The sequence below is a fragment of the Ictidomys tridecemlineatus genome, chromosome 1 (genome assembly GCF_052094955.1).
Source record: "Ictidomys tridecemlineatus isolate mIctTri1 chromosome 1, mIctTri1.hap1, whole genome shotgun sequence".
Classification (NCBI taxonomy): domain Eukaryota; kingdom Metazoa; phylum Chordata; class Mammalia; order Rodentia; family Sciuridae; genus Ictidomys; species Ictidomys tridecemlineatus.
The window spans coordinates 148,557,647-148,573,266 of record NC_135477.1 but is presented as its reverse complement, the minus strand read 5'-3'; the positions used below and the strand labels follow the sequence as shown (position 1 = coordinate 148,573,266).

The 15,620-nt window shown below is 35.8% G+C and overlaps 1 protein-coding gene across 10 annotated transcripts in view; it reads right to left on the bottom strand.

Annotated features, from left to right (window-relative positions):
• Positions 1–15,620, bottom strand: part of Trpc7 (transient receptor potential cation channel subfamily C member 7) — a 316,931-nt gene that overhangs the window by 213,388 nt on the left and 87,923 nt on the right. For 8 of the 10 annotated variants that reach the window (XM_005333202.4, XM_078048930.1, XM_078048914.1 and 5 more), the window contains one exon: positions 6,254–6,445. The exons of the other annotated variants lie outside the window; for them this stretch is intronic. The gene's annotated coding sequence lies outside the window, so the exon portion shown is untranslated. The remainder of the gene's footprint in view (positions 1–6,253; positions 6,446–15,620) is intronic. 10 annotated transcript variants of the gene reach the window in all.

Sequence of the window (15,620 nt, the reverse complement as noted above, 5' to 3'; positions counted from 1 at the left end):
TGTATCATCAGCATTATTCTATGGAACCCACCTCAGCTACTTTTCCTCCCTTGTAACTTGATCTCTCAGTGGTATCTGTTATTTCTCACCTTTCTCTTCAAAATACTCTTGATTTCAAAAACACCTAAGACCTACCCTTAATGTCAGTATTCCTCAGACTGCCTTCCTTGTTTTCTCTTCCCATTCCTCATGTTTTCCCCAGAGGACCCAAAGGTACATTATCATTAACTAAAGACCACATTTTTCGCAGATTTTCTTAGCTTACCTAATGTTCTTTTTCTGTCCCAGACCAATCCTGGACACCATGTTACATTTAGTTATCATGTTTCTTTAGCCCCTCTTGACTATAATAATTTCTCAGACTTACTTTTTTTATTTTGATAATTTTGAATGTCTTTGACAGTTTTGATGATTTTTCAACTGGGATTTCTAATCATTTTCTCTTGATTAGGTTTATCCAAAATATGATCTTTTATTTATGTGTCCAATTTTGACTGGGATTATATATTCTCAGAAGGAAGATCACAGAGGTTAATTGCCATATTTATCACATCTTAACAAGTGTACTTAAAATTAACATAGTTTATCACAGTTGACATTGACCTTGAGCACTGGGCCATGGTAGTTTTTGTCAGGTTTCTTCGCTGTGAAGTTACTCCCTCCTCATTTCCATACCACACTCTTTGAAATGAAGTCACTATGTGCAGCCCACACTTAAGGAATAGAGATTTATGTGCTGAATATGACTGTTGCTACTGGAGATTGATGTTTCTAGGTCCTCTCAGCAGTCACAGCAAGGAAATGTATGTGCATATACTAACCTGTCTATATACTTCTATCCATAAATATTTCTATGTGTAGCCATCTTTAACCATATTAAACTAACCATGAGTTCATACTGATATCTTCAACTCTAATTCATTACCACATGGATCATTTACCTGCTACCCCTTACTAATCAGTAGCCTTCCACTTTTGGGAATAAGAAACCTGGATCCCACCATCCACCAATCATTTAATTAATTATTCAGTTCCAGTGCTCAGGTATAGCAGTTACAGAATTGTTAATCCATATTCCTGTGAGAACTCTTTATCAACTATTCTGGTGTGCATGTACATTTCCTTTTGCCTTTTAGTCTTACAGAAATTACTCATTGCAGTTATGTGGGTCAGCATCTTTTATCCCCATCCCCTCACTGAGCTTCTTTCATACACTTGTAATATAGTAATTTCATCTTGGGATCTCCCAGTTTCCTAAATGATTTTTGATTCTTTACATTTGCAAACATTAATACTTATTCATTGTACCATAACATGAAACAGGTTTTGACAAATAACTGCCTTGTATTTACCATAACAGCATTATTCATACTAGTTTTGCCACCTTAAAATATACCCTGTGCTTCACCTTTTTAACTATATCCCTCCTCTGAATCCCCTCAACAGTTGACATGTTTACCATCTCTATAGTTTTGCCTTGACTATTGGAATCATTTCATGTATCTTTTCTGACTGGCTCTTTTAACTTAGTAATATCCATGTAAGATCTACCCATGATTTCTTGTACTTGACAACACATTTCTTTTTATTGTTGAGTAATATCCCATTATATGGGTATGCTGACTTGTTTATTCATTAAAATGTTGAAGGATATTTTTAACTTGTTCTAGTTTGGGGTGTTTATGAATTGAACTGTAAACATTCATATACAATTTTTGTGTGGATACAAGTTTCCAAATGATTTTGCTAAATTCCTAAAAGTTTTTTTGCTGGATTTATGGTAAAACTATGTTTATAAGAAACTGCCAAACTGTATTCTAAAGGGCTGTGCTGAATTAATTTCTCACCAGTAGTGAATGAGAGTTCTTTTTTGTTTTAAATCATGACTTTCAAATTTCAATTTAATAAAGAAAAAATAAGATAGCTCTTGGATCTACATTTTTCCTCAGTTTTATTCAGGTATAATTGTTAATTAAAATGTTTTTATAGTGTAAAATGTGTGATGATTGTATGTATGATGATATGTATACTTTGGGAAACAATTATCACCATAAAACTAATTAGCATATGCATAACTCACAGTTATTTTTTGTTGTTCTGAGAAATTTAAGATTTATTCTTTTAACAATTTTTAAGTACATAGAACAATATTATTTACCATAGTCATCATGCTGTACACTATATGGGAGTGTCTGTGTTTACCTTTGTTTATATTTACATTCCTGCATTTTTGACAGCCATTGGTATGGTAAAGTTTTTTGTTGTTGTTGTCACTCCAAAACATGAGTGGTGGAATTTCATTATTGTTTTAATTTGCAATTCTCTAAAGGCATACAATGTTGAATATCTTTTCTTATGCTTATTTCCCATCTGTATATCTTCTTTGTGGAGGTGTTTGCATCTTTTGCCTATTTTTAAATTCAGTTGTTTTCTCATTGTTGAATTTTAAGTCTTTTGCATATTTGCATACAAATCCTTTATAGATATTTGTATTCTGAACATTTTTTTCCTAAGTGTTGCTTTGCATTTTTTCATGTGTATATTGGCCATTTGTGCATCTTCTTTAAATAAATGGAAATTCAATATCTTTGCTCATTTTAAAAAAACATTAAATTGCCTGTCATCTGTTGTAGACTTGTAAAATTTTTAAAATATATTGTGTATAGTAGACCCCTATGAGATATATAATTTTCGAAAATTTTCTATAATTCTATAGATTCTGTATTTTATTGATATTTTCCTTTGATGCATGAAAGTTTTTAATTTTGAAGACATTCAATTAATCAATTTTCTCTTGTGTTGCTTGTGATTTTGTTCTTATAATAGTATCATAATCCTACATGATGAAGATTAGGGCCTACTTTTTCTTCCATTAGATATAGAGTCTCTGGTTTAATTCCTAGGTCCTTGATCCATTTTGAGTTAAGTTTTGTGCATGGTGGGAGATAGGGGTTTAATTTCATTTTGTTCCCAACACCATTTGTTGAAGATGCTATCTTTTCTCTGGTGCATGTTTTTGGCATCTTTATCTAATATAAAATATTTGTAATTTTATGGGCTAGTCTCTGTGTCCTGTATTCTGTACCATTGGTTCTACAAGTCTTTTCTGGTGCCAATACCATGCTGATTTTGTTACTATTGCTCTATAGTATAGCTTAAGGTCTGGTATAGTGATCCACCTGCTTCACTCTTTCTGCTAAGAATTGCTTTAGCTATATTTTGGGTCTCTTATTTTTCCAGATGAATTTCATGATTGCTTTTTCTATTTCTAAGAGTAATGGCATTGGGATTTTGATCAGAGTTGCATTAAATCTATATAGTGCTTTTGGTAGTATGGTCATTTTGATAATATTAATTCTGCCTATCCAAGAGCAAGGTAGATCTAATCTTCATCATGTGGGATTAGGCCTTAACTTCCTTAATAAGACTCCCATAGTGCAAGAATTAAAACCAAGAATCAATAAATGGGATGGAATCAAACTAAAAAGTTTCTTCTCAGCAAAAGAAACAATCTGTGAGGTGAACAGAGAGCCTACATCCTGGGAGCAAATTTTTACCCCTCACACATCAAATAGAGCACTAATCTCTAGGGTATATAAAGAACTCAAAAAGCTAAGCACCGAAAAAACAAATAACCAAATCAAGAAATGGGCCAAGGACCTGAACAGACACTTCTCAGACGAGGATATACAATCAATATAAAAAAATATTCATCATCTCCAGCAATCAGGGAAATGCAAATCAAAACTACTCGAAGATATCATCTCACTCCACTCAGAATGGTAGTTGTTATGAAGATAAACAACAATGAGTGTTGGCGAGGATGTGGGGAAAAAGGCACACTCATACATTGCTGGTAGGACTGCAAATTGGTGCAGCCAATATGGAAAGAAGTATGGAGGTTCCTTGGAAATCTGGAAATGGAACCACCATTTGACCCAGCAATCCCTCTCCTTGAACTATACCCAAAGGACTTAAAAACAGCATACTACAGGGACACAGCCACATCAATATTTATAGCAGGACAATTCAAAATAGCTAAGCTGTGGAGCCAAACTAGATGCCCTTCAGTGGATGAATGGATAAAAAAATGTGGCTTATATACACAATGGAATTTTACTAAGCAATAAAAGCGAATAAAATCATGGCATTTGCAGGTAAATGGATGGCATTGGAGAAGATAATGCTAAGTGAAGTTAGCAGATCCAAAAGACAAATGCAGAATGTTTTCTCTGATATAAAGAGGCTGACTCATAGTGGGGTAGGGAAGGGGAACATGGAAGGAATAGATTAATTCTAGATAAGAAAGAGAGGAGGTAGAGAAATGGAGGAAGCAGGGGATTAGAAAGGATGGTGGATTATGTCCATTGACATAATTATCCAAAGCACATGTATGAAGACAGGAATTGGGTGTCAACCTACTTTATATACAAACAGAGGTATGAAAAATTGTGGTATAAATGTGTAATAAGAATTGTAATGCAAAAAACAAAGTACATGTATAAAGACATGAATTGGTGTGACCATACTTTATATACAAAGATATGAAAAATTGTGCTCTATATGTGTAATAAGAATTGTAATGCATTCTTCTGTCATGAATCCTGGTATTAGCAATTGACCCAGGGGTACACACCAAACTCTTTTTTTAAAAAAATAAAATCAATTAAAAAATTTTAAAAAATAAAATGCATACTTAACTTTTTACTATTTATTTACAATCAATATAGAACCACTTCTTAATTTATACCAGTATCTCACATTTTCTGCTTCATATTTTGTACTTCCCATTTCACTTAACATTTCTGATTTCCCACTTCAAATTCATAAATGTGATAACCTCCAATAGTATTATTACATTCACTATCATTCTTTTGCTACTATAATGGATACTGGTTTACTTCTACATGTGTTTTAAACCTCACTTTACAATGCTATTCATTTTTGCTTTAAATAGTTAACTGCTCTCTCAAGGACATTTTTAGGGATAAAAACCTGCTGTATTTTTTATATTCATATACGTAATTACCATTGCTGGTGATCTTTCTTTTCTGCACTTCCAAGTTTCCATCCAATATAATTTTCTTTTAGCCTGAAGAATATCCTTTGGCATTTCTTATGGTTCAGGTTTGCTGGTACTGAATGCTCTAGGTTTAATTTCACTGAAAAAAATCTTTATTTCACTCTTGTTTTAAAGGCTATTTTAACTGATATAGAAGTCTGAATTGACTTTTATTTTTTTCTGGTCAATGACTAGAAGTTTATTGACTTCTGGTCTCCTTTGTTTCTGATATGTCCATGATTATTCAAATTGTATTCTCCTTTATGCTTATCTCCTCCCCTTCCCTGGTCATTGTCAGTATTTTCTCTTTATTTTATTTTTTTAGCATTTCTGCTGTAATGGGCTCAGATGTGGTTTGTTTTTTTATATTTATACCTCTTGGGGTTTGCTGAGCTTCTCACATCTTTAAGTTGATTTTAAAAATATCATTTGGGAAGATTTCAGCTATTATTTAAAAAATATTTTTCCTGACCCATTTTTCAATCTCATGTACTTTGGGACCCCCAATACCCATAAATTAGATGATTTCCCACAGGTCCCAAAGTCTATGATCACTTTTCTCTCATCTTTTCCCCTTTGTTCTTCAAATTGTGCAATTTTTATTGCTCTTCCTCAAGTCAAATAAGCCTGTTTTAACTATCTGCCTCCAATATCCTGTTAAGCTCATCCAGCAAGAAAGTTCATTTGATTAACGTACTTTTTAGTTCTAGATTTTTTAGAGATTTTGGAATAATTTTTAATTCTCCAATGAGAATTTCTACCTGTTCAATTATTAGGATAGTGTTTTGTTAATTCTTTAAACATTTTTAATGCTTAAAAACATTTTCATAAAGGCTTTAATATCTTTTTCTGCTGAATCTAACATCTAAAGTTTTTTTCTTTTTTCCTGGTATTAGCAATTGACCCAGGGGTGCTCCATCACTGAGCTACATACCAAACTCTTTTTATTTTTTTTCTTTTGAGACAGGGTCTTGTTAAATTGCTGAGGCTGGCCTCGAATTTATGATCCTCCTGTCTCAATCTCCTGAGTCACTGGGATTATACATGGTCACCACAATGCCCAGGTAAGTTTTTAAAATTAATTGCTTTTTCTTGAGCGTGAAGCTACGTATATATATATATAAATCTTCTCCTTTCTCTCTGTTCCCTTCAAAATTGTTTACTTCATGATAGATATTGTCAATTCTGTACCTGAGAAAATCAGGAGTTTGTTATCTTCCTCTGAAGAGTACTAATTTTTGTTCCATTCAGCAGTTCACTTACAGACTGATTTCCTTCAACCTGTAAGACTTGGCTTTATGCTTCATTTAGGGTTGATCTGTTCCCAAAACCCTGGGCCAGAGCCCCTACTGGTATTTCAAGTGACTGGCTTCTGTTGCCTGTCTGCATGATAAATTAAAAAAAAAACAATATAAAAGGGAAAATAAATTTAATCACAGTTTGGCCCAAACTAGAAAGACAGCTAATCTACCTCAACTTGCCCTATGGGAATCTTATAATTTATAAGAATAAAAGGCAGGAAATATACATATGTAGATTTAGCTAGACTCTGCTAGTTAGAGAACATGTTACAATTTCAGTCTTTCAATGCTTGCCGGTAACTGCTGAGGATTTGGGGATGGCTTCTCGGTTTCCATTCTCAATGTGAGAAAAATTAGTTACGAAAAAACAAAAACAAAAACACAATTTATCAGGAAATTGGAGAGATTGTGGCTTTTAATTTCAAAGGGACTCTTTTATGCATCTGTGAAAAGCTGGAGTTATTTTCTTGGCTGCTGTAAGTTGGTGAAACTTTGACTCCAAACTTTGATCTTTTCTTCTAGATTTTATCAAGGCTTGGAGTGAGGCTTAGTTAAGGTAGGTCCTGAGAATATCCTATTGTAGGTATAGTCTTTATGCCTCAGGCTCAGTTTCCCCAGTATCTGAGCAGGGAGTTTGCATTGTTAAAGAGGTATTAATGAGTTTCATCCACTCAGGCTAGACAGAGACTCCAATGTACCCTAATACTGCTGAACTTTGATCATCTTTGCTCTGGTCTCTATTTTGTAGCAGCCAACAAACCCCACATTGTGTATTTTACACAATTATAACCCAACCTATCTATTTATCTGTTAGCAACTCCCAAACAGGCTTTGGGGGGGGGGACCATTCTTCACAGATTCTGTTATGGTTTGGATATGAAGTATCCCCTGAAAAACTCATATGTTACATAATGCAGGGATTTTCAAAGGTGAAATGATTATGAGAGCTGCAGCCTAGTCAGTGGATTAATCCATTTGATGGAGTAATAATTTGAATGGGCTATTGGGTGGTAACAGAAGGCAGGCAGGGTGTGACTGGAGGAAACAGGTCATTGGAAATGTGACCTGGACTATATTTGCACCTGGCTTCTTCCATATCCACTGCCCCAGGGATCTGACCACCATAAGAACAGTCCTCCTCTGCCATAACCTTCTGCCTTACCTCAGGTTCAGAGCTGGGAAGTCAGCAGACCAGGGACTAAATTAACCTCTGAAACTAAATTTAAGGTAAACTTTTCCTCTCTGAGTTGTTCTTGTTGAGTATTTTAGTTACAGTGACGCAAAGCTGACTAACACATATCCCATATATTTAGGACTGATGATCTCTTTCTCCTCAGCTGAGTAGGATTGCTGTGCTCTGTTTGGACTCCAGCTCACTGTAGAGTGGTCAGGAAATTGTTCCTGAGCAATGACTGGGATAATCATGGAACTCACTTTATGAGTCTACCTTCCCTTGGGGACCATAGAATTTTACTGCCTATTAGCCAATGTCTGAAAAAATTACCTAATATATTTTGTCCAGTTTTATAGTTGTTTTCAGTGGGAGTCTTAATCCAGGGCAAATTATAGCATAGCTGAACAGAGAAGGTTCCAACACAACATTGTGTGTGTGTGTGTGTGTGTGTGTGAGAGAGAGAGAGAGAGAGAGAGAGAGAGAGAGAGAGAGAGAGAGAGAGAGAGAGAAATTCTTATCTTTTAAGGACCCTCTCAAATGTCACCTTTTCCATGAAGCATCTTCGTTTTTTTTTTTGTTTTACTTTTTAAATTTTTATTTTCTAGTTTTAGTTGGACACAATATTTTTATCTTATTTTTACGTGGTCTTGAGGATCGAACCCAGTGCCTCATGCATTGTAGGAAAGCAGTCTACCCCTAAGCCACAACCCCAGGACATGCAGTATCTTCTTATAATGCCCATCAGAACTAATCTCTGTTTCTCTTACATATCTATTACATTTTGTCCTTCTGTTATCAACATGAGACATAGATGATACATGTCTCTGGGTTTAATTATTTGATGGGTGCTATCACTATACTATTGCTAACCTCTTCTGGGAAGACAAGACTGGGGAAGGGCTAGCAGAGTTTTTTCTTCTACTCCTAAGTTCAGTGACCAGCAGGATGCATTCCCACATACATTTTTTTTCTCCTCCACTAGTGGTAAACTCTTTGAGGACAGTGTACTTTTAATCTTTATTTCCTTCTCATAATCCCTAAGATTAGTGTCCAATATGTTGCTGCTGCTGACTGTGATATTAATGATAACATCAAGCATTTATTGTGTACTTCTATGTGCCAGTCACTAGCCTAAATATATTTATAATGAACAAACATTTTTATGGCATCTACTATGTGCTAAGTATTATTCATAGCAGTTAAAAATCTTAATTTGTATACATGTATTATTTCATTTAAATCACACTAGAATCTAGATAAGGAGATCTGATCTATTATTATATCCATTTTTAGGTGAGGAAATTGAGGCTTGGGAAAGTCTCACTTATTCCCAAATGATCACACATCTAATAATGTAGCAGAGTGACACTAGTAGGTAATTATCACCTACATAAATTACAAAAAATTCCCAGCTTGTACTTGGTAATGCTTCACTCTGTCTTCATGCAGAATTTTATTTTACCACTGGACATAATGTGTACCCACCTGGTGGGGATTGATGGAGCTTCTAGTTGCCTGTACACCAGTTCCTCAACTGAAGCATTAGTGCTAGGACTGGAAATTTATGTAAAAGGCAGTCCTCTTGGGATTAATGATCACTCTACTAAAACCTTCCATTTGATGGATGCTGAGTGTCAGAGTAAATGATGGCTCTGTGGCTGGATCCAGAACCAAAAGCCCAATTCTTAATAATTGTTTGCAATCACTGCTTCCAAATTAGATTGCAGGCAAAACAGAAGAGGTTTGAAATAACCAGGAAAAAATGCTGTGTTTCTCCAGGAAGATGGATTAGGTAGTGAGCAGGTATATTCACACTTTAATTCAGGTTTTATGGAGTTGTAAAATTCAATAAGACATCTCAGCTTCATGTATCAAGAAAATATCAGCTCAGTATTTTTTCCAAGAACATCATCTCCTTCCTGCCGGCAGGAAAAGGGGTGGGGGGGGGGTGGACTTCCTGTGGTTAAGACAGATACAATTTTCTGGGCTTCAAATTGAAGTCAGCTAAGAACATGGGGACATCTTTTATGTAGTGGAAGTCCTTCCCATCCCCCACCAGTGATAGATAACAGCATTATTCCACAGCTGAAAGAAGATCTTCCCTTTCCAAAGTATTATTTCTCTTAAATGGGGAGGATTATTAAAGGAAGTTTAGCAGACTGCCAGAAGCCAACAGAAGACTTCTTTTGCTTTCTGCAAGTACCATTTCTGATGCGTTCAACCAGTGGTCTAGTCTCATACTGTGGGGGATGCATTCTGGTGCTATTCTGATTCTGATAACACTACCAGAGACTTTGGGAGTCCCTTTCTAGCACATCCAGAATAGGTTAGTGGTTAGAAATAACACAATGATGGTGCACTTCATATGCTCAGTTCAAAGTGGGTGACATATCCTTTATACTTAATATGACAGCCAATCTAAATGAGAAAGTTCTGATGTGTACATTCCATTGCTGGCCCAAAGATTGATATTGGTATTGAGATGAAGAAATTCCATAGAAAACACTATTTATAGTATTGGCCAAATATCTAAATCCATTTTGATGCTGAATTGAAGTGTGAATCAGTATTGGTTTAGGGGTCAGGAAAAATGGTACAATGAGATAGTAATAAGCAGCAGTCCTTGGAGTCAAACAGGATGGAAACTGTTCCTAGTTACGGCACTGGACATTAGACCTGGGGATTAACTTTTCTGAGTTTAATTTCCTCACCTGTAAAATGGATGTGATATAAGATGGTTGAAAACATGAAGGCAATAGTTCAAGTGTGGCTTTTATCACAATGCTAACATTGTGATAAAAATTTACCAAAGGGTTTGACAAAAGTTAACTATGTTATCACTGTTCTAGGTTTTCTTCAATGTGCATTATCCCAGACAATATTTATAACTATGGTCTCTCAAATGATGTTCCTCTACTTTTTTTCAGACAAAGAAACCACAAATTCAGAGTTTAAATGACTTGCTATAGGACTTAGAACTAATAAATTACCAGTACAAAATTAATCGAACCAAATTGGTGCTATAATGCCTTTCAAATGTTGGAGTTGTCACATTGGAAGAACCTTAGAGCAGGAAGTTCATCTTCTCCATCCACCTAGAAAAGATGGTTGGATAATTCTTTCAAATACCAAATAATGGAATACTCCATTTTGAAATTCTGCAATGTAGTTGGACATCAATAAAACTGAATCATTCACAATATTTTATTTTCATTATTAATTGTCATGAGTTTCCTGTGAGTTTATTGATATATATATATATATATATTTAGATATAGATATAGATACACACACACACACACACACACACATACACACACACACACAAGGAATTGAACCCAGGAGTTCTTTGCCACTGAGCTACATCCCAGCCCTTTTTGTTTTATTTTGAGACAGACTGTTGCCCTGGCTGGCCTCAAACTTTTGATCCTCTGGCCTCAGCCTTCAGAGTCCCTAGGATCAGAGGTATGCACCACTGTGCATGGCTATTAGAATAGGATTTTGACTGAACCTAAATACCTACCAAGACATCGAAGAGTACAAATTTACCTTAATGCACAATCAAGTTTAGGCACCATTTATTTGAACTTTTTGAAAAACATTCCAGCTTTTATTTTCCTGTAGGACAATAAAAAGTGTTTTTTCCTGGTTACTTTTAAAATTAAAGATAAGTTACTATTCCATGAATAACACCAGTAATAATTATACTCCAGGCTGATATTATGACCAACAAAGTGATGCAAGAGGGAGATGAAGTATATCAACATCCTGAGAATAATAATTGTTTACCATTTTAACATAATTTGTATATTGTTTTTTTCTTTGTAAAAATACTAAGTTAGTTTTGGGGGCTGAAAATTATTGTGAGGTTATGAAACAGAATGCGTTCTAATTCCTGTCTAAAAGTGGGAAGTATATAGCAGGTGGATACAAGATAACAAGAGGATAGATACAGAGTGGGGGGACTTGGGTGTTAGTTCCAAAGTTCCCACTAGCTGTGTGACTAGAGGAAAACACATGACCTCTCAGGGTCCTGATACCTGTCCTTATAAAAGAGAGCCTCAGGCACTACAATATTTCAAATAACACTTATAAGAATTTTATAAAATTACGTTGGCCTCAATTTACAAACTGGGAAATCAAAGTTTACAGAGTTTAAATGGTTGGTTCAAAGTTATGTTGCATTTTTGCACCGACAGGCATAAGAACACTTTGCTGTTGGCACCAAAAGCAAATCTACACAGGTTGAGAGGTCTACCTCTGTTCTAAACACACACATATAAGAATGTATCTGCATCCAGACAATTCTAGTCTATTCTACAATCCTTAAACAAAAAAATAGTCTCAGAATTTTCAGGAGTAGAATTTCCATTGAAACTGCTCAGAGGAACCGCCTATGTGAGATGACTATAAATGCTGTCTGGCATCATTTAAATTGAATTGGGAATGTGCTGAATTGGGGACTGACTAAAATGTTAAACCACTTTGCTTGAACCATATTCAAGGACATAGCTGAAATAAAAAAGTATAAAGCCAGCTGCAAAGGAGGAAGACATCAGGTTGCCTGCATCAACGGATGGCAGCTTGCCCTGGTCTCAGCTCAACTTGGCAGCTCTTGTGTCCCAATGGGCAGCTGCACTGAGGACAGGTGAAGGTCTGCATGGGCAGCCTCGGGAGGCAGAGCCTGCAAGAGTGGTGGTATATCTCTGCTGTCAGCTGGCAATCACTCCACCAACCAGAACGAATATTTCCCTAACCATGTCATCTTTTAGCAATTATGTTTGTGAACAATATTGAAATTTGCTATGTTGCTCTGAACACCTTGCAAACCAAAACACAGCCCAGTTAATTGGATTCAGTCTGTAATGTCTATGAAGACTCAGCTCATGAAGAAAGATCTGGGACTTCTGATGTTTCCCCACCACTTGAAGTTTTTGTCTTCATTCATCCATTTATTCATTCATTCAAAAATACCTTAATACAATGTGTGTAGAACTATTCTACATGCTTGGGATTAAAACAGACAAAGATTGCTGGTCTCCTAGAAATTACATTCCAGTGATTTATATAATCAAATGGATGGCTTCTAAGTCTGTCAGCTGTGAGCTCTGAAGCCAACTCCCCACTTAGCTATGTGATGTAATCTGTCTGAGCTTCATTTTTCTCATGGGTGAGGTGTTTACTATAATTCCAATTTGTAGAAATAATGTGAAGTGTGGAAGGAATAATGAAGGAAGCAATACTTGGCACCTGGAAGGTCCTAAGTAAATGCTACCGCCTTCTACTTTTCTCTGATAGTGTCTTCTTTCTTAGCACAGAGCCCCGTGGCTGCTGGGCACCAGCCAGCTCCACACCCTGGACTTTGTCCTGTGCTTGTTGTGCCATAAAACATCCTGTCTTCAAAGTTCTATTTCCAGCGTCAACTGGTTAGAACAAGGGTGAGTGCTATGGATTGAATGTTTCTACCCCATACAGTTCCAACGTTGAAATTCTAATCCCCAATGTGATGGTATCAGGAGGTAGACCTTTGGGAGGTGATTAGGTTTAGATGAGGTCATGAGAGTGAGGTCCTCATAATGAGATTAGTGCTCTGTATGAAGGGGGAAGAGACCAGAGCTCTCTTCCTGTGAGGATACACTTGGGGTGTATTCCATCCTTGGCAAACTAGGATGAGGGTTTCCCTAGACAGCAAATCTTTAACACCAGGGACCCGGACTTGCCAGCCTCCACAACTCAGACATATCTATGATTGTTGTTGAAGCCACTCAGCACCTAGAGTTTTGTTATAGCAGCTTGACAGTGAGCCTGACTTCAGCTGGTAACAAATGAGGGGCTAATCCATCTGTTTCCATAGTTTCAGCAAAGCATTACTCCTCAAGATTCACTTGTGTGCTAACAGGGTCTTGGAAGCCATGTCTCACTTTCAAGACATTACTCAGGGGGCGGGACTTCAGGTCCTAGAGAATGTTCACACACAGCAGAATCTTTATTTCAAAGGGATCTATGCTACAGCCAAATCTTCATTCATTTGATTGTGCTGTGATTTTTTGCTATAGTTTTTAATGGCACCAAATACTCTAATTCACTTTCCAAATATCATTTCTCTATAGAAATTAAAATGGCTATCCTTTATATCTTTTAATACTATGAGGTCTTCCTTAATTTTTTTCTTGTTTTGAATTTTATGTAAACTAAGTTAAACAGAAACTAATAAATGACCAGGGAATTTGCCAATGACCTTCTGAGCAACTCAATCAAAGGAGAGTCATACAGGATCACAAACCCCACCCCCAAAGTTTTTGAATTTCGGGTATCATTGGTAGTTTTCAGGTGAAAAATGCAAAGAAAATATTTTCATTGTATTATATTTTTTGGGGAGGGGGCAGGTACATGGGATTGAACTTAGGGGCGCTCCACCACTAAGCCATATCCCTGGCCCTATTTTTATTTAAAGGTAGGGTCTCACTGAATTGCTAAGAGCCTCACTTTTGATGAGACTGGCTTTGAACTCACAATCCTCCTGCCTTAGCCTCCCAAGCCTCTGGGATTACAGGCATGTATCACTGCATCCGGCTTATTACCTTTTTAATAATGTCTTACCACTACAAATATAGCATAACATAATACTTCTTCATGATAGAAAAATCAGAATAAATAAAAATAAGGAAATAAAATAACTTCTAATTCTAAGACCTTGTGATAAATACTCTATAGTCATTTTTCAACAAACACTATAGTTATATGGTTGATAATCTGTTTATCAACCTATTTCATCTTTCCCTGTCATTATATACTTTTACATAATACTATTTTAATAACTTTATAAAACTCCCTCATATGGATGTATCATAATCCAATTAATCTATTTACATTTATCTTCATACCTCTTTGCCATCACTAACATCATGATGAGAATCTATACAGGTAAGTCTTTGATCTCATCTATGTTTATTTATTTAAAATAACTTTCTAAAAGTGAAGTGATGGGTCCTAAATTACTGTCAAATTTCCACTAATTTGTATATTCTTTGAGTAAGAGCCTTGTAAGCACCTACTATTTTTTAGGCAGTGACAAACATTGGAGAAAAATCATGGGAACAAGGCATGGATTCTTCATCCTCAAAAAACTTATGTTATAACGCCATCCAATTAATATTTCCCCTGCAGAGTATCAGTATGTCTTTCATCTGGAAGGGAGTGTCTAACATGAACTCCTAAGATACCTTTAAAATTAGTGTTTCATATAGTTTTGTTGAATTGCAAAATGAAGACTTTCTTAATGTTTCAACATTGTCTTTTGTAAAATGCAATACTAAATTTTACATTTGCAGTACTGGACGTAGAACCCTGGGAATCACACATGGTGGGCAAGGGCTTGACCACTGAGATACCCCTCTAGTCTCTGAATTTTAATCAATGCATTGGGATGGCTGCTTGCAAAATAATGTCCCTTTACCAAAGTTCTTGAAAGTGGACATGGATTCCTTAAAATTAGAGAACTAGTGTTGAAAAAATTGGAAAACATGTCTTGATTTGACATGTTTTGTGCATAAGACCTCATGTGTTCCTGCTTTTAGCACCTCTGGAGTCTGGAGCAACCCAGACTTAGATGTTCTGTTTGAATGTCATGGCACTTGTGTCCAAACAAATTAGTGTCTAAAATAACTCAAATGGAAAGACATTCCCACATGGGCTGGGGGACTGGACAAGATGGCTTTGGAATGCCTGGTAGCCCTACATTTCCCTTCTCCTTTGGCATTTTAAAAAGAGAAAAGGATCTTCAGAAAAAAATCAAATCTGTGAGGACTCAGATAAAAATTATTCTAAATCATTAACAAAGAAAGAAATCTATCTTCTCTCAACACAAAGGGATCCCAAAATGTCATACTCAAATCTGCAACATGGAAAATCTGAACCATTGAAAATCACGCATTAACTATGGTTATAAGATAGTCATCTCATCTCAACAGCTAAAAATACACAGGGACAGTCTGAAATATTGCCATTTTTATATCCAGTGAAATAACTTCATTTTTACTCCACAAAGAAAAAGACTCCTGTGAACACTGAACAATATTAAATT